Source organism: Bombus bifarius, unplaced genomic scaffold (genome assembly GCF_011952205.1).
Source record: "Bombus bifarius isolate JDL3187 unplaced genomic scaffold, Bbif_JDL3187 scf7180000009825, whole genome shotgun sequence".
Lineage (NCBI taxonomy): Eukaryota > Metazoa > Arthropoda > Insecta > Hymenoptera > Apidae > Bombus > Bombus bifarius.
Genome location: NW_022885359.1, coordinates 492,261 through 519,708, shown reverse-complemented (window position 1 = coordinate 519,708; position 27,448 = coordinate 492,261). Strand labels below are relative to the sequence as shown.

Below are 27,448 nucleotides of genomic sequence, written 5' to 3'. Positions count from 1 at the left end.
TCGCTGGTCGACATTATGCTCGACAGATTGACTTTGATTTTGCACATGACGCGCCAGTGATCGTTTCATACGATAATGGTATTGATGTATCAGTCCAGTTCGTGAAGGTATCGATTACTTTGGAACAATAATAGCTACGGTTAACACAGACTCCGGTAACAAATATTCAGTCGGCGAAATAATCATTTTTATTTGCTTCGAGTGAAACTAACGGCAGCGGTTCGTTTCTTCACGATGATTTATTTATGTTACGTTATTCCATCAAGCTTTTCGAATTTGTCACGTTCCCTCGATCACGTACGATATCAGAGATCGCCGAGCTGATTACTCGGTGAACACTTACTGTTCCGTTCGAAGGAAATTCCAAGATCTTAATGTTTTAGCATGACATATTTCTTATTTTCTCCGCGCTTCGATAAAAGCTTTGGTTTGAACAACAACCGAAAAATGCGTCAAACGGCTCGGACGAATTAAAACGCTCGTCTCGCGGACAAACCGCGCGCACGTTCTTAATTAAACTGCGCGAGTTAGATCGATACACGTTTTAAAGAACTTTCATATCTTTTTTTCCTTCTACGGTGAATAATCGGTGGCATTCCTTTTTAATTCAATTACATCGTTCGTGCGCACGATAATGAACCATATTAAAAAAAAAAGAAAAGAAAAAAGAAGAAGACGAAAGAAGCAAAAACGAAAAAAGAAAATATATGCCCTGAATTATTCAGAACCGACGCTGCAGCGGTAAGAGTACCTAGACTCTTTTACGGCGTTACGTTGAAACTGCTAAGAGAATTTTATCGATTACTCGATTCACCTTTTGTTCAAGGCATCGTACTTTCCCGCGCCTTCTACAACAAAATTGACGATGTTTGCGATGGACGAGCGAGTCCGATTCTTTTCCAATAAAATTTCATTCGTTATCCAGATGTAGCTTCTCCATCAGAGCATTGAATGTATTTAAGTTACCGTAAATACCTCTCTTCGGTTTTTAATTCACGTTTTTAAAAATTTGCTATTGACCCGAGTCTTCTTCGACATCTATTCTGCTATTTCGTTTTTTTCACACTTTTTCTTCGCTTTTTTCTTCCGCTCACACGTTCCATACTTCGTCTGCTCTTCACCGGAAGTCGGTCCGAGTCTTGTTCTGAATCACTAATACATCTCGATAGAAGTTTCTTCTTCATTCCTTTGCGCTTCCCTTTTAAATCTTCCATTCTCTCAACGATGAGAGAATTCAATAATTTAACTGATTGAAAAAGAATTGCAAATGAAATGTTGCGTTAACGCTGACCTTTAATGGATCAAATCAGCTGTAATTCGATACGCGGGAGTCTAAAGCGTGTCCAGTTATGTGTTTTACTGGCGCCAAGATTTCTTTCAAGTCTTCCGTATTTTCTTTAATGGAACGTCCATTTGAGATTATGTTTTCCTGGAACTCAAATCGATTAGTACGCTCTGTCTCTTAATAAAACGCTTAGACAAAAGGTTCCATTGTACCCTCGATGCTTCCATTTTCAAATTTTTTCCAGGCACAGCCGACTATTATAGCCAGTCGATAAACGTTCTCTTGGAGTTTACTGACACGTAAAGTGGCTACTATTTCGTGGATCACAACGACTTTCGCGTTGCCGACTCGATACGTTCGGATATCGAGTTAATCAGCCATGCGAGAGCGGCCGTCTCGAGCAGAGTCGCGCTTTTTTTCGAGATTATCGAGCGACCCGTGCGGCCAGGAAGAAAAGCGCTGCCAAGAAATTCTAGTATCGACGAAAGGAACGCTGGTCTGCCGTTGACTTTGCGAATAGGAATACGGGTCAACGGGTATCCCGAACAGAAATAATGCTTCGGTCATTTCTAGCGGCCAGCTCTTTCGAGCACGAGTCGAGAATTCGTCCAGCGAAATCTGCGAAATGGCCGAATTGCGAGGACGTTTTCCTCTTTCCGCCATTTTTCGCTCAACCTCGGCTCTTTTATGAAAATCTTACGCGAATACGCTTCGTGTACACACAGTAGAATCTCGTTTCTACCTACAAGCTACACTGTTCAGATTCAGATGTACGAACTGAAAGCTGAACCTCTATTGTCTGAACGAATTTAAAGATCAGACGCAATTTCAGTTGCATGAAAAAAAAAAAAGAAAAAAAAAGAACAAAATAAAACACTTATCTTACTTGTAATAAGTGCAATCGTTTCTTCATAGCAGGATGATGTAATATAATTTCGTTTCCTTTGGATACGGGAATGGAAGTTGTTTTTATGAAAACTACGTTCAGTTGGGATTCCGTGAGTGCCGCAGGTGGCTCGTCTCTACGAAATGGACCGTACTTCATGACTTATATTAACTTCCGGAAACAGACTATTCGCAAACCGTCGGACCTTTTCGGTAGATTAATTCCAGATGTTAGTCAATATGCTTTGCTCGTATTCCTAGCAAATTTACGATCAGCCCGTAATTAGTAATGTAACGGTATTACGACGGAGAAGTACTATTTTAATTCCACAAATTCACAGAAATGAAGAAATATTTCACGAATACGTTACGTGCCTTAAGCGAGACGTTTTGAAACTTTATTGGCACTGTAACGAGATCCACATTGATCTCAAATTTTACCAACACGATCATTACGGTGCTAATGAAATTTTTAACCGTTTTCTATAATCTACGAAATAATGTATAGTAAAGTTTATGGTAATAGATACAAATACTTTTGCGAGCCATCGTATATCGATCCTTTGGTGAGCTGTAACTGCGAAAAATCGTAGTTCGTCGAAAGGAGACTTTTTCCCTCGTGTTCCTTGGTCTTTCCGCGCCGCGGGAGCCATGACATTTTTTCCGCGGAGATGATTTTTCGTGGTAGACGAATTACACGGTTGTCGGACGCAGCGTTGACTCGCCGGCGACTTGTCGCTTAATACAGAAACGGCGAAATCGAGCGTGATAATCCGTTTCTATCGTTCCGTAATAATTGAACCAGAGCCACCCTTTCCCTGACATTCATTCCGTTTTGCACGGTCGTGATCCTGCGGGAAAATTAACTCCCCGTTTTCGATCCTGTCGCTCAGGTTTCTTTGTGATTTCGACGATGCGCTTTACCCGAGGGGAATACCTTCCCACGGAGAACCTTTGTTTCCATTTTTCATTGTCACCAAGGTTTCGCTCTTCGTTTTGGATTCGTGTTGAGATCTTTTTCAATTTATCTATTAAATCATGCGGGCTGTTGCGCCGATATTTATCCATACGTTAATCTATATTTTTACGAGCATAGGTAGATAACTAGATATTATTACAAATATAGTACTTTAAATATTTTATATATTTTTGCGCGTATGATTTGCATTCCGTAGATATTTGCGTCCTTAAATTTCACATAAACGTATAAACGTCCGTAGTCTAGTAATAAGCTCATTCCCCTCGCGTCTAACATTCCAAACTTGGTTTAATCATTTCCTAACGACTGCTTCTTCTTTTTCTCTGAATGGCCTGATACTTGTAAACAGGGATGTATATGCGAGTTTGATTTAGGGGTGGGAATCTGTCCTTTTCTATGACTTTTCGTTGCAGGAGAATCCCGAGATTAAAGAAGTCTGGGGACGACAATCTTTTAAAATAAGCACGTGGTCCGTATGTAATTCGCGTACAAAGCGAAGCGTGTCCTTCCGGCTCGCGCGTCGCGCTAAGATTAAAATGGCAGAATGCTTTGGCTACGAGGATCTCGAGAAAGAAAGCAGACGGCGAATAAATATGAGTTTGAAGCTTTGTCCCATCCTCATCAATGAAATGCGACGAGATATTCCCAGAAACGTGACGGCAGTTGCAGACAAATTCTTTTTCCTCGAAAAATTCTACTCTTTTTATTTTTACGTTTTAATGCTAAAGTTGCGGGAAACGGTGAAACGTTCCGAAAGCAGAAAAACACGAGAAAAAACACACAACGAAAGAAGCAAAAATATTTAAAAATCTACCCTGTTGGAAGCTCGAGTTCGGACGAAATACGCGAAGGGGTATAGCATGTTAAGCAAACAAGAATCCTTCGCAGCGTGCGGAGTGGAGATATTTTTGAAAATACCTTTGATTTTGCCGATATTACTCGCGATCGAGATTTACGTCGCATGGAGAAACAAGAAGCGAGCGGACGCAGCGATCTGTCGATTATTACTTATTTCTGACGGTGCAGAATTTCTTCGATAATGAAAAATTTAATCGCTCGTCGTAATCAACCGTTCCTCGTTTCATTCTTTTGTTCCAAAACGACTGCAGACCTGTCCCCCCGCAGATATGATACTTGGAAAGTGAACGAAAAGTGTCTCGAGATTGCTATTGATATCGGAGCACGTATTGTTCATTGGTTTGAAAATGTTTCATATTTTTCCTTAACTCTTCAGTGCATAATACGTCAAACGTATTCATGTAGAACGTATCCAATATTCAATTGATTTGTTGAACGTATTCTATAGATAACTCAAATTTTTCAATATCATTCTCGGTGTTCGGAACGATTGTATCCTTTTAAGCTTACAGTTATCGCGCAACTTTATCTTTCAAACAAAGAAGTAATACAGTGACATTGTTTGCTAAGAAATCCTGTTAATTTAAGGGTTAATTCATGCAACTGACAAATAAATATTTGCCAAAACGAGATACAGATTAGGTAGGAAAAAGAGAAGAAGCGTAACATACATACGCTTGTATTAAACTTTGGAAACTCGAGGTTTTAAAAATTTCAGTTGCAGAGAGAGAAAGGGGGAAGAAAAGTAACTATAAAATATTTCAAAACAGGCCCTTCACGACGCAACCTATTTTTTCGCTGCGACGCGATGTCTTTTCTCCCCTTTTGTTGAGCGGCTGGCTATTCAAAAAATCGAAATGAGAGCGAGGAGTAATTAACTTCCTTTCCGTATTGTGCGCCACGTACGCGTGCTCCCAGTCGGAACAAAAATACTGTCGGGCAAACTTATTTTCGTTGTTCTTAAAAAAAAAAAAGGACAGATTTTTTTTTAACGAATCAACCGGGAATCTATTATTCGATGACCTGAATACAAGATTTAATGTAGTTTACAAGAATCTATATTAACACTCGTAAAAGTGTAATACGATTATAGCAGATTTGTTTCATCGATTTCATTATCGCTTCTTTCGTCCGTGTTTTGTAATCAGTCGTTGCAATTTCAGCGTAGTTTCAGTTTCTATTTAGATCACAACCTACAAAGCAAAATCAAACTGTGAATTGGTTGAAAAAATATTTAATTCGAAACGGAATTCAAGCGGCTATTTCGAGATTGAAGTTAATAGATTTTATGATCTGGACAAAATATTCCAGAACGCAAATTGCATTCCCATTTCTCTCACTTAAATTTGTAAAATGTTTATCTGTTGGTTAAATCGATCCACTCCAACCAATTCATCGCTTTATCTCGTAGAAATAATTTCTACGTAAAACGTACATATATATTGAAGCAATTATAATTATTTTCTAAAGCAGCAAGTATGTACTCTGTTACGATTTTCTTCTCACCCTGTCTGTTCTCGCAGTATTACTAGTGTACAGTGTACCTCAAAGACTAAGCAACAACTATTTTTCTCGACGCTAAGCTCTCTTTATGGCGCAAACGCTGCCCTAACTCATTGTAAATTATTTTGTAGCTCTTACACGTGGACGTCTTGTACCTCAACCTTGTTCTCACTGTACCATAGAAAAATTCAATTTTTATAGCAATAATTTTATTACTTCTCCGTGTCAAGAGCTAAAGGATATTGATTCTTAAATTTTTCAAAGCTAAAACGAGTAAAAACAATGTTACTGAATCCGTTGCATTCTAGAATATTCATATCTTCGGTTGCTCGTGTGTAAGCGCGGATGCGTTTCAGCATGGAAACTCTAGCGGCTACGTCTTTACTATATTTCCGTTGATGCATATTATTCTTCGTAGGCTTGTTCTCGTCTGGCGGAGCCGTGACTTCGCTCGTGCTTCAGATAGATGCATGTTTATTGCTGCATTAGCGCGAGACCGTAGCAAGGTAAAGCCAGCAGCCGGTAGGATTCCGTTGGTTTACTGGAGGATTTCGTACTCCCCCGCAAAATATCCTACCCGGAAGATCTGCTCGTCCCGTTTTCGCGCAACCGCAAACAGCCTAGCATCTGAAGCTTCCAACAGTAAATCAGGATAACCTATTACAGTTATTGAATTTAATCTCATTGATAATCTCGAATAAACATTGCTACGAAATTCGAATAGAATTTTAATCTTTCGAGTGAAATAAGACTTATTTAGCAGCGTGTACCTTTTTCTTGTATAAGGTACCAGATTACGATATTCCTTTGTAAAATCATTACTGATGGAAATCGCTAGTTTAGAATGTAACGCGTGATGCAAAAACAAAGTACACGAGTCTAGTAGAGAGTCTAAACTGTAGAACCACAGGAGCAAAACAACGGTCCACCACCATGGGTATATTATTCCGCAATGGCGGAACGATTAGTCAGGCCTCCCCACGCACCGCTGACACTCGCACGCGCAACCTGCACATGATTAATAATCATAGCTGACCGTCGCGTCGTTATTGGCGCGGACGTTATCGTTATCTTCCGCCTATTTGCTCGCACTTTTGAGTGACGATCAGTCGTGACGCGACTGTCAGAAATTAATCTGCCCATCCTAAAACGTGATCAAGTATCTACCAATGTATCTCTACCAATTACTATATAGGCTAGCTATCTTTTAGACTTTTGGAGCGCTTGTTTTCCACCGCAAACATTCATTCAAAATGTACACTGGCTGAACAAAGTTTTCGAACCTTTGATTTCAGACGTGTCTCGATACAAGGCTAATGAGATTTTGAAAGATTTCATATAACACACTATATATATTGTAGTATTGTGGACAAATGTAGTATCGCGAGAAAGCCTAAGTGCCAACAGACCCATCAACCTGTCGTCGGTCTTTCAGTCGAATAGTTACGCGGAAAAAAGGCCTACGTGACTATAGCCACCGACGGTTGCGGAACACGTACGTGATGGAGCTATGAGAAAAGACAAAGGGATGGTAAGGGAGAAAGACGAATTAACAGTCAGTGTGAGTTGAGAAGTCAGCGTTGTCAGAGAGTGTAGTCCGCGTGAAAGAGAGAGTTGGAATCGTGGTGACGAGAGTTGTAAATTAACTATTTACTTGTCTTAATTATAACACATAATTGTATTTAGTTTACGTTAAAAAACCATGGTTTCCTGTTTAATCCATTTTAAATAAATAATTATAAAATCCTATAATATATACAGGGTGGTTGGTAACTAATGGTACAAGCGGAAAGGGGGTGATTCTACGCGAAAAAAGAAGTCGAAAATATAGAACAAACATTTTCTTTTTAATTTTTTTTTTTAATTTTTCCATCGAGACAACGATCTACAGTGAGATCCGTTATAACGTACCGCACGCGTACCTAGCGAAAATTCAAAGTCGAAAACAGAGCCTCAAACGAAAAATTTTTATTCTATATTTTCGACTTCTTTTTTCGCGTAGAATCACCTCCTTTCCGCTTGTACCACCAGTTACCAACCACCCTGTATATATATATATATATATATATATATATATATATATATATATATATATATATATATATATATATATATATATATATATATATATATATATATATATACGGTACGGTATATTATAGGATTTTATTCTATATATTTTATTTATCTATCTATCTATCTATCTATAAATATATGTAGATAGATAGATAGATAGATAGATAGATAGGTAGATAGGTAAAAGTTTTAGAGCGAATGTTGAAATAGTTTGCGCCTTTGTACATAGAAATATTTATTTCCAAGTTCCGTAGAATGGAATGAATTTATGGAACGATGGAGCGTTCGAAACACCTGTCTTGTATACGTGATTCAGAATAAGTTGATCGAGGAAATGCGTTCATAGTGTTTGAACGAATGACCGTGTAGTTGAAAGATCATGTTTCGCGAGGCGAATGCAGCAGAATCGTGATATTTGGTGTGCAGCGACGACATGTGCGACGCATCTCTGCAGAGGGGCGGCAGAAAGGGATGAATTATTCGTTGTCTCCTACACTCTGCACCCCCGGACACTGACACCGCGTTGTCCTGTCTGCCGTGTCGACCCTCTGTCGCTGACACTGTCATCTATAACGTTCGCGAGCATCCACCGACGCGCACGTGTGTCGCTTTTTTTCCACCAAGGAACATCAACATTCTTACTCTCTGTTGTAAAAATTACACCACGCCTCTGCAAGCTGTCTGAGTCGAACCTTTGAATGTCATGACGAGTGGCTGCGTTATGACAAAGGTTCTCAGTACTCCTTAGTGACAATCGTTTCTTTTACAGTACGATTGTACGACCAGTTCTTTAATAGCGTCGCGCGCGATAGCTTCCATAGATAAAGGGATAAAGGACTGATTCGAGCTCGTGAAAGATAAATATAAGGAACGTGATGTTTGAAATGTATCATAGTGAAAGCAACAGCGTCTCATCTAAGTAAAATTAAAACGAACGAACGCATGGAAATGACATTGCTCCGTGCAAAATCCAGTTCGGACTAACACGCACGAATTTTAGAATCGTTTTCTCGATTGGAGAAACGTTACGTTCGCGTCTTGATTATCCGCTAGTGACTTGGCCTCGTGATCCTTGTGCATCTCGAGACGATTAAATCCACCATCTATTTCTATCGAAGCTATCGTAAATGAAGAGATCGCGCGTCAGAAGGAGAACACGCTCGGAGTTAGCACAATACAGCTGCGAAGTCGGACGAATGCTTTCGCGAGGGGAAGAAGGGCGAGGGGCTTAGAAAACGAGGGAACAGAGAGGGGCAGAGGGTGATTCGAGCGACGCGTTCCGGGGAGCCAGGAATATCTGAGCTCCGTGGCGCTAATTAATTGGTCCGTAAATTAGCACGCAACAATGCTCGGCCATCGTGTAACCAACGAATCACGGAATTGCCGGCACGCGTGCGAACGTAAGAATACGCGTGATCTACGAGGTATTCCAGGCTGCCTCGTCCTACCTGCAGCCCTCGTTCAATTTTCTCACCCCATCGCAGACTGGGGAGACCACCCTTCGACTTCTCCCGTCCTACGCTTTTTCGATTATCCGTTTTCAGGATGCAGACAGTTTCTATGGGAGGGTTGAGGTAATCCTGAAGTCGCGATAGGAAACGTATAACGGTATATTCGATGATTTCCGCAAATATCTCGAATACGACGCAAAATACTCCGTGAAAAGATTGAAAACTATCTTTAATTTTTTTAATCGTCAAATTACCGCGTTCTTAAATGTAGGAGCAACTACGTTAATCTTGAGATTACTGTGACTTTCCTGCGTTGAACTTTATCAAACTCAGGTTTTTTAATTTTATTCCTAGATGAATCACCTTTTCCTACATCTGTCGCAACTGAGGTGGTGTTGGATGTAAGTGTTCAAGAAATACTCTCGATGTTTAACAAAAAAGGTTTATTTAACAATCAACAGTCAACAATCAACAATTAACAGTCAACAGTCAACAATCAACAGTCAACAATCAACAATCAACAATCAACAGTCAACAATCAACAGTCAACAATCAACAGTCAACAATCAACAGTCAACAATCAACAGTCAACAGTCAACAATCAACAATCAACAGTCAACAATCAACAATCAACAGTCAACAATCAACAGTCAACAATCAACAGTCAACAATCAACAGTCAACAATCAACAGTCAATAATCAACAGTCAACAGTCAACAGACAACAGACAACAGTCAACAATCAACAGTCAATAGTCAACAATCAACAGTCAACAGTCAACGATCAACAATCAACTATCACGCTTCTCGAATGTATTTGCTTCGCTGTTACGCTAGATCCTTCGCACTTTGCTGTTCGAAACGGAATGAATTTTTTGTTAAAAACAAAACGGATTCTTTTCTTTGTTGCCCCTCGATATCCATCCCCAATACGCACGAGGTTGTTAGACGTCCGCGACGGTTGCCGCGTATGCATTCTTCCGAATATTCCGCGGAAGAACCGTAGGGATGTCGATGGTACATTAGGCATGTCGGCCTTACGCTTTGATGGTATAGCGCTTTGTGTCGTGAAGCCGTCGGAAAGTTCTGTCGTCGAACGTCACCACAAACTATTACGCGATGAATATAACCTTTTTTTGCGAACGTAATATTCTTCCATACGACTTTTGTACTTCTTTGACGTGTAATTGTTGAAATAATTGGAAGAATGTTGATTTACCTCTGTTTCAGACAAGCCAGAAGCATCCTGTATAGCTGTCTCTTTTCTCGGTTTGATCGTAGATGTAATCTTCGCTGGTAAGCTACTTCTCTTTAAATTTCATCTATCTTATTTAGACATTACAAACGAAGCGTGTAAGTACATTGTTCGCGAGAACTTTCATTGTGGACTGTAAAACCACCGAAGACACGGAATAACCAGCGGGGAAACATTTGTGGAGTTTGCGTTTTTTTCGGAGAAATGTACGGACCATCGAGAATTATACTTTGGGAAAGTTGAGCGGTCCGGAGGATCGCGACGGTTAAAAATTAAATGAAAGGCGAACCGAAACAAAACGTGCGACTGTAAATGAACCGAGGAACCGGAATGACTTTCTATTTCGTTTAGAGAGAACGTGCAGCGAACCGACAAGAAAAGATAAATAGATACATAAGTTGAAAAGAACAGGTCGGGAAGAGAGGATGTCCGTAGGCGCGTGCATCAACCGACAGAAAAAACACCCATGTGCTTTTCAGGAGATCTTCCGTCGTAGTTTTCGGTCCTTTACAGCTTCAATTCTCTGTGTATACATACCTGCAACGGCAGTCAGGTTGTAAAGGGTCGCGAATTGAGTGCACCTGTTGCGACTAGTTGCAGCCAACCTACACATGTAATGGGAAACAGAGTGGCAACGTTGTTTCGAGGAGCAGCCACAATTTCCTTTTCGTCTTCGTTTTCGTTTTCTTGCATATTATCACGTTAGCTGATAACTTGTGGGAATTCATAGTCATAAGAGAGAGAGAGAGAGAGGGAGAGAGAGAGAGAGTACAAACTATTATATATGGTTAGTTGATTATAAATATTTATACATTTATAGGCAATTTAAAGAGCTATAGATTTACATATATGTATAACGTATATATAATTCGTCATAATATTTGATAGGTGAATCGAATTTCTATTTAGCGTAACGCGATATTGAAATCAGCCATATATAGAACAGTTCTCAAATTTTGCCACCCTTAATCGAAATAGATTAACTTAGCATTGGTACGAGGATTAGGATTGCCTGTATTTATGCTCAGCTAGCGATTATATAGTTACAATATTCATGAGAAATGGCACAGATTAATGTGTATTATTTATTCATAAACTACCGTATTCTATTTCCATCCCGTAAGAAGGTAAAAACCCGCTGCAATAAATAAATCCGTCGATTTCGATCGAATTAATTGCAAAAAGGACAGTGACGAAATAACAGAGTTGGATCGATGGGAATCGCCTTGATAGATTCCCATAGCTGGCAACAAAAGTTCCGCTCCCCAGGGGATTCTCACCACTGCAGCGTTCGCCTGTTCGATTTTTCATAGAGCGCTTTTTCAGTTTATAAGTGCGTTTAGTCATCGAGCGAACAGATAAGCCTTTTACCATGCACGCAAACAGGGCAGGAACGTTTTGAACGCACCGAGTAGAAACGTTTTGTTGGGATTGAACGCGGCGTTATTGACTGGAAGCTTGATAAGCGAGAGGCATCCTCGGAGCTCGCCACCACGAAAATCCATCGGCGATAAAAACTTAATCGTAAATGATCGTGAATCCGGGATACAGACTCATTGACGAGAGCAGAGAAAAAATCATTCCCGATGCAAATTGCTCGATCGAGTTCGATTTGTCCCGATCGTCTACCGTCATCCTGCTATGTATCGATTCGAATCAACTTTTTTAGTTTCGCATAAATTGCATTTTGATCCGGCAACGGCAACATTGTTGCTGTATTTGTTGGAATAGGCCAGGATAGATCTAACTCAGTTTATGTTTCTAAAAAACGGCGTGCTCTTCTTGTTATACTATAATTCTTGCAACAATTTAAACGAATTTCTGCTTCGTCCATGCATCGAATTATGATATTTTAATAACTATCCTAGTATTTATGAACTAGAGTATACTTATGTAAGATGACTCTCTCGGTAGTTGAAATTTCCAGTAGATAAAAATCGTAAGGAGTATCGATCGACGAGAGGAAATTGTTGGATCTGCCAGTAAAACTTCCTTGACTCGATACCGTGTCCAACTGCGGTCGTTGTCTGGCCATTAGCGAGCACCGGGCTTTTTCTCCTTTTTGTCGCTTCTGTTGGCCGTTTTTACGCCGACATGACACCACCAGTTCGGAAGCTCATAAGGTTTCTTGCTCGTTTCTGTCGACATTTCGTGCTGCTGAGCTAACGATTTCTCCCGGATGAAAATACGCTCCGATCTTTCCAACGAGTATGCATCGAGCGGAACCTTCCCGAATCGTGGCTAAATCGATCGGTTTTTTTGCCAATCCTATTTCGTATTACGGGCTATGGTTCTGGCTATTTGCTGGCTAGAATCGTTCGCAGTAAATAAGAAAGTGGCGATGATGTCGCGAATCGCTAGTTCGCAAGGTCGCGATAAAGCACGCGAATTCCTCGTTCTTCAGTTCGTCTGCTGGCTCGCGCAGCCAACACGATGGCTGATCATTTATTAAAAGCTCGTTCGCGAGTCTACCGCGCGTGGAATCACGGACTATGGTCTTTCTGCCAACGGTAGTCGCCACTATTATTAGCGTCCACGTGCATGACAATGAGACGAGGCGCGTTCCTGTTAAGCTTGAGATGGTCATTCTCCGAGCGATTCCGCTTCGATTTTACATACAGTGGCTTTCGAACTTATTTCAACGCCTGTATAAACTTTTTCGATTGTATCGGGTGTTTATATAATTTTCCGTGTCTCAAATTTTTCTGCATAAATTGCAGAGATGTAATCGATAAGTGAAAATGGGAAAGAACCGTTACATGATGTTTCGCAATAAACGTTTATTGGAAAGTTATGAGCAAATATTGAGCGCAACACGGAATACGTGTATACCAATTCATCGTTAAATTAACGGCAGCGTAGTACTTGTATACATAATAAATTGACTGTAGTATAGCGCGATGCAACTTAGTTGCTCGCTGATATTCAACAAAATTCTCAAAGGACTTGAAATATAATAAATTCCATATTACATCGACGTCGAGCCTGGATCAACGTATCATTGTGATATTCTGAAATGAAAATTTAAGCACTTCCGCGATTGCTTACGGTACGAATAGAATAAAATAAATTAACTACGACAGACTTTTATATTCTGTAATAAACAGTCCATATTTCAATCTGCACTTGATATTTATTTATAATACGTTGTAATAAAATAATTGCAACAGAACGTCGTATACTCTTTTTCCTTGAAAAATTGAAAATACCAATGGAAACGCGCTTGAGGAGGAAAGAGAAGATTCTGTTTTATGATTTCGCGATTGCAGTGAATAAGTGCAAATAAGATGCGAAAAGAAATTTCGCGTGAAATAACGTATCTACATTCGGTTGTGTTTGTCTGATTCGAAGCCACAAACTCTCCAACTCTAAAGCCGATATAAATCGCGTACGTGTGATGAAATTAGATTACAGCCGTGACTCTAAAGTTGGCCGAATTCCGTACTAGCGAATCGAATTCGAACTAGTAACAAATGGTTTTCGGCTAGGACACGGATCGAAGAATTTTTGATGTTCGATAGAAACGAGAATAGACGTTCGCCACGCTGCGAGGTCGATTAACTAATACGCTTATCTTCTTACCTGATGATTTATTAATCTCACGTCACACCTCGATAAATCGTTCCATTCGAAACCATCCCACGTTGTACGTATAAGGCTTTTACATTTCGATTTCTGGTAAAAATATTTATTTACTTTGCATTCTTTTCGTATGCGATTAATTGCGTTCTGCGAAACTTCGTTTAATTTCTCCCAGCTATAAAAGTTTACTACTAATTGCGAGTGAGCTCGAGTTAAATTTTTACCTGAACTATTTAATTTTAAAGCCTCAATTCTATATATTTGGGTGATAAATTCCATTGATTGCCTTTAAACATATAAAGTATAGAATGCAAGTTGATTCACTCGGTATCTGGATGGAGGAAAAAGCAAAACGATATTTATACAACGCGTGTCGTTTTGTTTGATGTACCTACAGATACGCTGAATGTCTTTTAACTGATGCGTTTATTTCGTACTAGGTGCCCGGTTGCGTGAACTGGTTTATCGATCCGTTATCGAATGTCAATAAGTAGAGTGATTTATGCACGGGTGTCGGACAACATTTGCGATTGCATTTGCTTGCATCGTTTCATCAACAGGACGAAAAGAGGGGTGCGATCTGCAAATTAATAGTTTGTCCAGTTAATTAGACTTTGTGATCGATTTGTTTCTTTAATATTTATCGTACCAAGATTTTCCTAAAGGCTGTTGTTTTCTGCGAATCTCGGAATGAACGGATTTGCTGATTTTATTCCTTGTTCCAAGGTACATCTTTTTTCTACGATTTTACCAGGAAAATGATCGTACTTTTACGGTTTTATCGTCGACGATAATATTCCAGAGAACATATCGTTATCTCGTCCGTTTTCCCTACCGGTTTGCTAGTTTCCCGAGATGTTCTGGAATCATAGCGAATCAATACCAACGGAATGTTCCACCCACGTTCAAGCAGCGCGCGCTGGAATGCAATATCTCACTGTTGCGTTATATTAAATAAGTTAAATTACACCCGTTAACAAGCCGATTGCCCGCAAATTAATGTCATCGCGTTCGATGCATCTATCCAACCGTTCTTTGGGGCAAACGACGTTACGCCGCTTTCCATTGATACTCATTTTCCGATTAATTAATAATAATTTTGCAAGATTTCAGCCGCGTTTCCGTTCAATTCTTTCCAACGATTTTTAAATCTATTTCTTACTTTTGGCGGACAAAGCAGCGAATTTACGAACTGAAGCTTTAAACAAATACATTGATCGATCTAATCACAGCTAGGACTATACGCATGTTCTGAACGCGTGTTCAGTTAGCAAACTCTATTCATAACTTGATATCTCGAACTGTTGCTTACAATTTTCAATTAAAAGCACGCTGTGTTAACCCTCTATTATTTTATACCATGTAGTAATGATTTTCTCTAGTAAAAGTTCACTTGTATCCCTGAAAGAAAAATTAGCCCGAACAGCGAGCCGATGTTTCTAGCTGCTAACGAAAACTATTAGGAGCTATTTTAAGGCACTAATCTTGATATTCGTAAAATACGATATAAATTACCAAAGACGAACGTAACTTGGGAAAACATTAATGGACATAATGACATCCGATAACACGTAGTTCAGAGTCACGACGTTATGCTTTTCAAACGTTTATCGCTCCTTTGATCCTCTCTCTCCGTTTCGATGACCCAAACACGTGTACTTTCAGGCCTGACTAATTTCACAAGCTCGTTATACGTATCTCTTGCACTAAACATATTGTAGCAAGAGACGTTACATAGTTGCACGTGTCGGCGAATTGCAATCGATCGAGTATCGATCGAGCAGCGATAAAAAAGCTACTCTCAGACTTGGCTGAAAACATTAACCGCAGCTAACGCGTTACTCGACGAGTAAAGACTGCCACCGCGCACTCTGCTGTGTATCGACTCGCGGTATGGTCCGATTAACGTGACGGTGCATCCTTCCCATAAATACACACCGACACCAGGATGGTTAGCGAGACGCCGATGCGGTCGCCTTAAATTTGCCAACTAACGTTACCTTAAATTTTCCCGTCTCCCGGGAGCTTAGAGTGCTGGTCTACATCGTGTTTCTTGTTTATCGAATGGCCCGTTTGCCGCGACGATTAATTCGTTGGCTCGTGTCGCGGTTTTGTACCACGGAACGTGTCGATATTCTACGAGCTTCAGGCAGAAGCTTTTCTCCACTCTGTGCCGCCACGCTTCGTCTTTCTCGCGTTCTTTCATTTTTAATGCTGTGTTTTAATCGTTATCCATAATCGGTGGCTATCCGTAACTTCACGTTCGTTTATTTTCAATGTCGGATTTTAATTGCGTGTAAATTAACGATCCTGTTTCGCAACAGCGCGAAGTTGGGCTAAAAATTTCTATTGAAAGACGGTTTATAAGATACTTAAAGTATACTTCACGTTACGGTGTGGATATATAACGTGGCTTTAATTGTAGCGCGATGCGCTTTATACGATCGATTCTCGGTAACCAAGCCGTTTGCTGCGTCAGCAGCTCCATTGAGTCTTCGGGTAAATAGCAATGTTTCTGCCACTTTTACGATACATCAGCGTATTTTCAGTAATAAAATGTCGCAAATGTATGTACGTGTTTGTCGAATTAAAATAGTTAATTTAAGTTCTAACTTCTTGCATCGTTACGTAGAGGATGTGCATAAACTCGCTGCAAATACGCGTGCATTGATTAAAGTCACATTGAATTTTGTTTAGCGGCAACTACATTGTTATCGCGTTTGCTCGTTACAAGTACACGATCCAAAGTTTAATCTAAATCCTACTTAGGCCGCGTTCGCGTAAATACACCGGTCGTCTCGTAATCAGCACAGAGTTGAATAATATCTTTCGAACAATACGCTGCAAAAGCGACTAATGCGCCAAACAAACTTTGCTCGCACGCGTTAAATTCGAAATATACACCTCGCTGAAGCGACAGTTGATAGAAAATATCTGAAATTTTCAAAGAAAGTTTATATATCCGATTGATTCTACGAAAGAGGAATTGATTCTCCCGCCATCCTATTCAACGACGATATACCATTTTTGTCGTATTATATTCACTTCCACGTACAGTCACTAGGTATTCCATACTCTATGATTTAGTACTATGAGTTACGTATTTTCTACTTATTACTTTGCTCGTAACGTTGCATAACAGAATTGTTGGTTAAAACCATGATAACTCTCGACGTGACGCTATCGCCATACGTGTTAACTATTAGCGCGTGATATACATATTTATTTAAGTATTTTTCCCATTACCTTACTAATATTCAAAGTTATCGAGTCTTCTTACAAACATAACCCAAATTCCGACGCGCAATTTACTAAACTCCAACGTTGACAAGCAATTAAATCCAACAGAAGATCGACGACGTTAGTTGCACCGTTTAGAAATTCATTGTGCCGCTACCATGGCCGAACGACAGCACGCGAGAAACAAATTACTCAGAACGAGCTTGACCCGAAACGAAACTGTCGCAGGACAGGTGTGAATCAATGGATGAAAAATAAAAGAGGGAAGAGCTTTCGTCGCTAGCGAGAGGGTTGCTCGGTTATATCGTCCTTGAGGACGCAACGTGGTATGTGCAAGTGGTTCGCGCGGCCCGACGGCCGGCCCGATCAGCGTGACACGGTGCATCGTCTGCGTAAATAGACGTCGAGGTGGCCGGTGGCACCGGTGCCACCGGTTGCCACTTTGCGGGCAAAGCATGCACACGATCGCCGGACGCACGCGCACTCCTGTTATGTCGCTTTATAGACACCGAGCGAGTGGTGCACCCTCCTTCGCCCGTGCACCCTTCGTCCGGTCGTCGATGCCGTTCCTAACCAGCCGAGTGGGGGTAGAGCTCTCCTCCGCGGACTATCCCTCGAGGAGGATATCAAACTCAGTCGCAAAGCGTACGCTCGCGCGCGTGTTCGTTCGTGCGTCTTCGTCGAGAGACCGCTGCTCGCCGCGTGACTCCAATCATTCTGAATACAACGCGGTTTCCTCGATTGCAAGCTTCGATCTCCCGAACGGGAGATCCGTACGTTCCTTTAACCCTTCGAACGACCGATTTAATTTACTTATGTGAGTGATCGAGCAGGAGGTGATCGAGGAAGTCGACTAATCAGTGACTTGTTGAACTTGCTGCAACGATATGAGGTGACTATCCGAGAGGTGTAAAGGGCGAAATGACATTTCATATGTTCGGAGGATTATTTAGAGGTTTCACGAGATACGGAGGTTTCCTACGTCCAGGCATATGACATTTCGTTGTTTGAGATGTGTTTGAGTCAAAGCATACGTAACTCGTTTCGAGACGTGCGAGTAGAATACGCGTTAACGTCTCTGGTTGCTTCATCGATAAATCGTACGGTATCCTACACGTTTTGACCATAATTTCTGTCTATCGTAAATCTGGAATAGAAGACGGAAGATGTGCATGATTTATATCTATCTGTGAGAGAAACGTGAATTACCAAGCTTTTATATATAAAGGTAGAAAAGTAAGAAAGATCGGCGTAGATGTTGTGCTTTGAGCTACCGATAGATCTCCGAGCGGTTTCGTCCTTCACCCGGAAAAGGAAATTGAAGACCATCGGGATACGGCTTAGTGCCAGAATCAATAATTCCGGCGGCAGGCGAAGGCTGAACACGCGAAATATTCTGGCAAAGTCGCGACGAATGACGGCGATCCGTTGCCCCCGTGATCAGAAGCCGTGAATCAATCCGTACACGCACGCATCAAGCGACCTAAATCCGCGTGAATTAGTCGCTCGATGTCGGAAGTGGCGAATAGTCCGGGTAATCGATAATCCGCCGCGAATCGCTCCAGCAAAACTTTTCTCCGTCGGAGAAAAACCGATACCAGTCGTTTTTGCTTTGATATACCCGCTTGGAAAGCCTGTTTTTTCCGTTTTTATCAGCCGCTTTGCGAAGATCGTGAACTTTATGTTAAAAGGCGTCTCTGATCGAGTGGATTCGCTGCCGATCGATCACGAATTTTCGACGTCGCGAGTTATTAGGTTGTTGTATATGAAACGATCGATTTCACAAACGCGTGAAGATTTCAGGCTATACTAAAGTGACTAAAAGTGCTATTGAATAATGTTTATTGGATGCCGATGTAAAGCTTGAAGCTCGAGAGACGAGACGTAATCAGTGTTTTGTCGATCGTCTTATTATTAAAAGGGAAATTATGTGCATATCTGAGCGAATCGTGATTTCACATCGAATTGGAGTACCTACACAATTTTAAATCTCGACTCTAACAGAATAAAAACCATATTAAGAAAAGATACAATCTGCTGTTAAAGTCGAGTGCTCACTAAAGTAACAAAACCTGAAGCCGCGTTAACGTGTATTTGATTTTAATGCTGTACCAAATTGACAGATACAATTTGTTGATTCCACTAGAAGATCGGTATTGCTCGGTATGGATCGGTAGTCATTGAGTTGAAAGGGCTAGCGCAAAAATTTTAGATCGAGAAATAGAAACAGAAAGATGAATCGAAATCTGATCAAGGATGATTAATATATCGAGATATTGAAAGATATTGGTCTTCATGATCGTAACTTTGTCTTACAACAGCCAAAATATATCGGCTCTATCAAATCATAATTCGATTATCGCCGTTTTCAAGGAAGCTACGAAAGGTTTCAGCCGTTTTACCTAAATCTAATAATCTGATAAAAGCGTACCTCAAAACTGTTGCATCCATCAAAAAGACCACGTTACGCGTGTCAAACTGCCCGCTTCCCTGCGCTTCCCTCGCAAACACACAAAGTTAACTCGATAAAAACTTTGTTGCATCCCGTGCAAGTAACTCGATCGATAATATCTATTACGTTCTTTACGAAAACGAACAATCGGTTTAAAGCCAGATACCCGATTGAAATTTCTTACGTATGTGATCCGCAAGAAGCGTCGTAGTCGTTTAACAATGTTTCTCGGTCGCGTGCATTGAACGTTGCACTATGAAATCTCGCGTAACGTTCCGTTGGCCTTCGATTTCTCGTTACTTTTGCAAATCGTTTAGTCGGCCGTTTTTCATTCTCCGTTCTGTCTAGCTTTCGTTCACGTGAAATAAAACGTCGACAGAGAGCGAGAAGTATAGACGGAGAGCAATGCGAAACAGGTTACCGAACAATAGGGAAAATTTTATCTCCGCTCCGTACGAAAAGTTGGCGGTTTTGTTTTCCTGGCTTTCTATCGGCGATCCGGCCGGTTAATTTGCAATTATCGATTGAGCGGCTTTCGTCGGGATCCGAAAGCGTGTAAAGGCCGTCGAAACGTCGAACACGCTATCCGAGAGCAGTTTTATCCGAGCGAATTGGGTCACCAGTATCGTATTGCCAAAAGTTGATCGAGTCGAACTCTTCCGTCCCACCCATTCATCCTATCGTTACGTCAGGAGCGAGTCCCCTAGGTAATGTCAGAAGACACCTATCGAGCCTGTTTTATCGTTAGACCGGTTAGACAACCGAACGTAACTTCTTCGTACATGTTTCCGAGCAGTGAAATTGAAAAATTCGTGTAAATGGAGTTCATCGTTGTGGCTTTCGAGAGGCTACAGTCACAATTTCTTATTACAAATCTCGAGAGTTTATAGTTTAGCACGTACGGTGTACGAGTTTCACGTACGCAAATGAAAGGATTAAAAAATGCGGGTAAATTATGGAAAAAAATCGAATTTTTAAAATATATAACACGGGGAAGAATAAATATAATTTTCGAAGAACACAATGTCACCTGCCTGTGTTGTTATACCCAGTGACATAACCCGAGATAACGATGTGTTCCGCGTGATAAACCTTGAACTCGAATCGTTGAAGACCATCGACGTCTCGCTGTCTTAACGACTTGTTCTCACGTAAACTAATCTAAAGCTGTCTAATTTATTGGATTACGAATCCGTTCGAGAATCGTATATTTTTCGACAACTTTTTCTTGAAACGTATTGCTCGAAAGAATGGCGCAGCAGGTTTATACGTGGCAAGTACTAGACGCGTCTCAGAGATAAAGCGCCCTAAACACTTTCAGAAGAAGTTTGGAAAGCGTAAATATACCATTTTACTGGTTGCGTTATGACGCTGTTAAAATTTACGCTCGCTTGATTTAAGCCGCGCCCATACGAAACCGTTCAAGCAATTTACCAGAGAATTCGCGTTTCAGGAGCATATGGATGGCTTCTTCGCGCGTCTACCTTTGCTCTATTACGTAAATATCGGATCACGTTGATACTATTTTCATGATCTGTAGGTTATCTCACTATTTTCTAATTAAATATTGTAAATCTGGGTCGGCCAATGCAGATTAAGAGAATAATAATACAAATTGCATAATAGGAAGTTTAATTAAATGATCAAATAGTGGTGGGTTATTTTAGCGCGAAGGAAAAAGAATTTCATAGTCAGTGGAGCGATCGTCGGTGGACGTCAGTGAGGAACAGTGGTTCCCTATTTAGAATTTCATTTTGATCGTTTAATATTCCACGCTATGCGCAGTATGCCGGTGTTTGCGGCACCCTCGTGCCACGGGGTGTTTTCCGCGCAATCTTGCCATCTACTCTTGGCGCAACATCGTCATCCTTCAACTTTGCGAAACTTCCATTGCAAGCGTGTCTTCTCGTGGCTCTGTTGGCCGTTTCCTTGATGGAAGACACAGTGTCGAAGATTTTGTGGTATCTCCATCCTTTCGCGCTTCGTGTTTCGCATACGCAGCATTCTAGATCGTATAAGTTGTTATTCGCTAAAAGATAAATACGTTTGTTAATACGTATAATTGGTACGACGATAACCAGCTTTCTTCGCGTATGTTTCGTTTATAGCGCAATTTTTAATTATCTTTCCTGTGTTCAACGCGCTTTCGTACCGCACAAATTCTTTTGCCTGCAATTGCGGCACATTTCACCGTGAACTCTTTACTCTCGCACGTCAACACAAAAATCTTTCTATTTCGTGCAACGTTTAAATCGATCCTTCCTTCATCGAGTCCACGTTTTTTCTTTTGCGTTGTCGAAAGATTCGCGGAACAACCTTTTTCGTCGGTATCAACGACTGGGCGAAGGGAAACAACTAGGTTCCTCGATTTACGAAATCGTCTATTTCAAACCTGATCGGGGGTTCATCGAACCAGAGAATAGACTAAACCAGATGCCGGCTAAATCCGTAGCGTTTGGCGACTTTGACCGCAACTTCAAAGCATCTTCTTGCGTTGAACATTGTCTAGAAAATTATCATTTCCCAGTCGAGAAATCATTTTAACCGTGTCAAGGTATCCGAGCCAGAAATGTCCTTCGCGTAGAAATCGTTATTAATTTCGACGAGATTATTGAAGCAGACTATGAACGTGCGTGGAACGCGCGGGATTTACTCGGCCGTTTCGCCGTTTATTTCCAGCGTCATCTCGAACAAACAGACGGGCTCGCAATGATTCAATCAAGCGTGAACGCGCTCGCTCCTCCAATCCGACAGTTTTATTGTTCTGGGGCGAAGGTGGCTGAACATGAAACTTAATGGTTGCACTGTTCTTGGCGGGATACCCTTGCTAGGATCCGCGTTGATTAATGATCGAGTACTGCCATAAACGCTGATAGATTCGCCGCTATGCGTGCGAACCTCGCTCGTTACAGCTTCGGGAAAATGAGGAGGAATTCCTGCGAGTTGTATAAGCTGACGTTTCCAAACAATACGATCACGATCGACGAATTTTCCATTCGACGAAATCGTTGTTGAACGTCACATTTTTTCTTCGCGTCGCGTTTCTCCTTGTCCGGATAAGATAGGCTTCGACAGGGGAAAGATCGTATAGTTGCGAGCACGGCTGAATTTACGGCGAGTGTTTCTGACGTTTGAGAAACTGGCGATAACTTGAGTGCACCGGGGATGATCTTCGTTACTGTTTTTTAACTACAGAATTAACGAGGCTACGAGTATCGATTTCGTTGATTCTGTTCACTGGTCGAGTTAACACGTTTCACGTGTACCACGTGAATCTCTTTAGGATGCAGAATCGAATGTTGGAAATGCGAAGTGATGAAAAATCACGGCACCGTAGAAAAAATGTTTTACGATAACTCGTATGAAACAAACGTTATGTAAAATTTAACGATGCAAAGACAGGTATTGTGGACAGCGAATGTATGCAGTGAATGTTTACGAATGTATGAATGAATGTTATATATTTAAACTGAATTAAAAGGTGCAAAAGTGTACAGAAAACTCACACAAAGCTGTATAAAATATGGATCGCCGTAATATTCGATGGATGCGATTAAAATCTCTGCCTAGGTTGTATTTCTTTGGTCGAATTCACAGAAATATGATTTTGCGTATACGTTCGCGGTTGTAGATGAAAATCGAATGTGTAGCGATCTAATTAAAGAACTTTAAAGAAGTAAAATGTATTTCTGTGTACAGAAATAGTACGGAAGTTATAATCGTCCAATCGGTGAACGTGTTAATTGAAAATCGACGTGGGATTGGAGAGCCGCGTTTTTCCTAAAACGAGCATCGCTCTCCACGCTATGTTTAGTATTATAGAAACGGGCATACGAAGCGAATCGGACCTGTGTCTCCTTGCTAAACCGCGTCAGCTGGCTAAACTTGGAACTTAGACTTTCGTCTGGCTTCCGTTGAACGGCGCTCGGCGTACTCGACCATTTTTGTTTTACAGTTTATGTAATCCTTAACGCGAACATCGCTTTCAATATTTTTAGAATCGCACTTTTCTTTCAATGACTCGGTCTGGCGCACGCGGTCACCTGTCAATCTTTCATTTTCTATTCAAATCGTAAGAAACTGAATCATCGTTTCACGCGTTGCTCTTCATTTTACTTGCGAGATATTTATCGTAACGTTGATCGATTCTCCATTTGTACGATGCACCTTGCACATCATCCCATTATCAAAACGTCAGATTTTCGACGCTTGGTTTTTGAGAAGATCAAGTTTAAAGTTCAACGGATGCTATACGCGTAATCGTACGTGTAATCGCGCTGTGCGTTATTGACTCTTAAAATGCATGTATTTATTCATACTGGAGATAGGTGCTAAATAGTTGCACCGAGCGTCTATTCTTCGCCCAGTCTTCGCACATAGTTCACTGCATCTCGAAATATTCTGTATACGCTATTCTCGTCCTCCATTATGCTCTTAAACGTCTCTATGCGCAGTTTGTTTCTTCGTTTTGAACGTCGCGTTGAGGAGAATGGGAACGTCGATCGATGGAGAAAGTTGCGGTTCCTTTCGATTTTTATTTAAAGTAATCGCTAGACTGGCGTGCCAGTGGCAACGACGATGAAAATCATAGGGCCAGAAAGACAAAGGGAAGGCCGGCGATTCCGTGGGGGCAGCTAGGAGGCTGGAGATACGAAGGCCGAAACGAAAAACGTGCAGAAAGTCTGTGTTACACAGCCGGAGAAAAAGAGAGAAAAGAACGAAACTCTTCGGCTGCGTAGCTTTCTCATTATCGCGATTGTTCCACGATGGGTACCGGTCGACAATAGGCGACACAGTTTTTTCGTCGTGGAAGAAAGAACCGTGCTGTCTCTCCTTTTCTTTCTTCTCTTGGCTGCCCTGTCTCTTTCCTCGTCTCCGTTTCTTTCTCTCTCTCTTTCTCTCTCATTTTGTCTTTTTTCTCCTTCCAGGCTCGTCTTGAGTTGCAATAGTTTCCATTGTACCAGTACGTAACTAGAAACAGGTCTACAAACCGTCAATAGTAGGTCATCGGCTGGTTGTTGGTACACGCGCTTATTTGCTTCCTCTCTTTCTCTCTCGTTCTCTCTGTCTTTTCTCTGATGTTCCTTTTCGAGCTCTGTTTCTCATTTTTCGGCTCAAGACGGTTTACGAAATAGATACAGAGAATAATTAAGATCGTGGCTAAATGAGAAAAAAGTAGCAGTACAAAACATTAATCGCACCTCTGGTCAAATATCATGCTCCATGTACCAATTTTTAGATTAAGCTAACTCCGAGCTCGAGATCTTGGAGGTTTCGAGGTTTCCTCGGAGAGTCGGTTGATGAAACTACTGATCCCCCTGTTGTTCTTCGTGTGTAATCGTGTTTTTCCTGTGTAATCATGTAGTCCGTGTTTGTTCAGTATTCGTTACCGAAATAATTCGGAAGTAAGTTACTCGTGTCGCGGCGTATCAACTTTCCATGTTTCCTCTTTTGTTTTACAACGAAAATATATACCCAGGTTGAGAAATCGTCTGGATTACAAGGAACGCGCGGTAACAGGAAAAAACAACATAATTTCATTCCGGTGATAAAAGTATGACGCGTTCGCAGTTAGCTGAAAACAGCTCCAACCTTCTCATTTCGCCTTCCTCGCCTTGCTCGCTGGTGCTGAGAGTCTCGCAATTATACTTTGCAAATCTGCGATAAAATAGATTGCGAGTGTGAATGTTAAAAAAAAAAGGAGGAAAGAAATACTCTTTGGAAATCCGGTTATCGCGTAAATCCAACAAATCTGTCGCTCTTTTTACCTGAGCGAGTTTGGCTTTGTACAGGTAATAAACGAAAAAATTTTCCCAAACAGAAAGCCGTCATTTCGAGTTGCTTTATTATGTATATAAATTTTGAAATTCTGGAAACAAAGGGAAGCAAGTCTTTCTGCCAACTTGTATGAAAATGGCGAAGATATAACAAATTTTTATGATAGAAAATGTTTCTATAAAATGTAAAGAAAAAAAGTAACTTAATAGTGGCGACAACACGATCGACTAACACGTGAAAAGGAGCGAAAATCTGAATTAAAATCATAAAGGGGGAAAAGGATAGAGAACGGCGCCTCTGTAGAGGAAAAGATAATGGGGATGCAAGGTACATGCAAGGAAAATTATGTCGCGGAAATGTCGAGAATCTGTCTTGCTCGGTTCCCGTCGGTGAACCTAAAAAACAGCCGTCGAGGAGGTCGAGGAGACTCGCGGAGACACAACGACGTCAACGAGTGAGGAGACAAGATGAAAGGGATGAAATGGTCTCGTGACGCAATCAGTGACGTAACTCGCTCGACGAAAAAGTCCTTTCGCTGCGAAAATCCCATTCTTTATTCTTCAGAAATTTTTTCGTAGAACATGAACGGTATGTCTCTGACCAGCAAAAAGTTTGCCCGGTTGAAACGCAACCGGAAGCTATAAATGATCCATGGACGAAAGAATACTTAGCGTGCGGAGCAGATGGCGTTACTACTTTCCAGTGATACAGGTCAACGCTAGGTCGGCATATCGCCAAGTTTCTATGGACATAAAAGAAGTGAAACAGAGATCAGAAATCGTAAACGTTTTCTCCTTTAATTTAATTGATTAAAATTTTTGTCCCGTTAATTGTAATTACATCAGCCTCTCGTGTGGGTTATTTGTTAGAGATGCAAAGGAATACAAAGTTACGATTATAGATTATTATGTAATCTTAGGACATCCTGAGTAATATAACGGTTCTTGTATGGATTTATGACTTCGCATAAAGTCGATGAATTTGACGAGGAAATTGGAAGAAATCGATAATCGAAAAATTGGATTGGCGACGATACGCCACTGCAAGTTGCGGCAGACTCGATTTATCTTTAGCTGACGTCTTTATCTCGGAGCAAAACAGTCCGGGTTTTTCACAGACTCGTGTTTCCACTATTTTCGATCTTCCATCCCCTTCCTCGTCCTCAGTCGCAGCCGTGCATCCCCTTGAAGACAGCAAATGGCACACGGCGCATGCAACACGATCTCTTTGTTGGCGAAGAATGAAAAAGTCTGGCGTGTATTGCTCCACCGAGCGGTTCGTGACTACACAAGGTACATTAAAAGATTTTCATCGGGGATTTCTGTGCTACCGTGCACATTCCCCGACGTCGACGAAGAAAAAAAAAACATTTCTGTGGAATTCCTGCGTGTTCGTCTGCGGTTTCATCATCAGAAGCAAAGTAATTACACATCTTGTTTTCTTGCACCGCGATTGATCCAACCTGACGATGGAACAGGATCGTTCGTCGAAACAACGGAGATTATTTTCATTCTTATTTCCATCTGGTTTATCGTACAGTGGCTACGAAACGTGCAATTGTATTTACTGTTTATTGTAACATCTGCATATTAATCAATCGCGTGCAACTATATTAAATTTTGTATTATTTGATAGAATTTTCATGCGAATGGTAGGGATTCGCTTCATTAGATTAGATCGAGGGTAAATGCGAGTACTTTTTATTGGGCCATTATAAGTGAAAGGTAAATTTTAAGTATGGCTCTTTCGAAGATCGATCCAAGGATTTTCCGGTATCATCGTACTAAGGGATTAAATATTTGGCCAAGGTTCAAATTGCAGGGTCTAATTTGGCCGAGATCGGACCGTCCACAATCCCCCATGACGTTTTCTTTCGCGTATTCCCTATAAACGGACACTTTCGATAAATTATACCGGGATGCTCGGATGAGTTCGGGCGTTCCACCAATCTTGGAACAAACTTTGCTCGTTTTTCCGAAAGAAAACTTGGCTTTCAAGAAGCCAAGATACATCGCGAGTACGCAATGCAGAGTACAGTTTGAAATCTTGTAAAATCATCGATGCCGAACTAGAAATATCGTTCGTCCGTATGAAATAACATTAAA

The 27,448-nt window shown here is 41.0% G+C and overlaps 1 protein-coding gene across 7 annotated transcripts in view; it reads left to right on the top strand.

Moving 5' to 3' along the window:
- The window catches only part of LOC117215819 (RNA-binding protein Musashi homolog 2), a 123,381-nt gene that overhangs the window by 18,432 nt on the left and 77,501 nt on the right, over positions 1-27,448 (top strand). For 3 of the 7 annotated variants that reach the window (XM_033462310.1, XM_033462308.1, XM_033462304.1), the window contains exon 2: positions 10,267-10,332. The exons of 2 other annotated variants lie outside the window; for them this stretch is intronic. The gene's annotated coding sequence lies outside the window, so the exon portion shown is untranslated. 2 more of the 7 variants (XM_033462301.1, XM_033462306.1) reach the window with 2 other exon arrangements.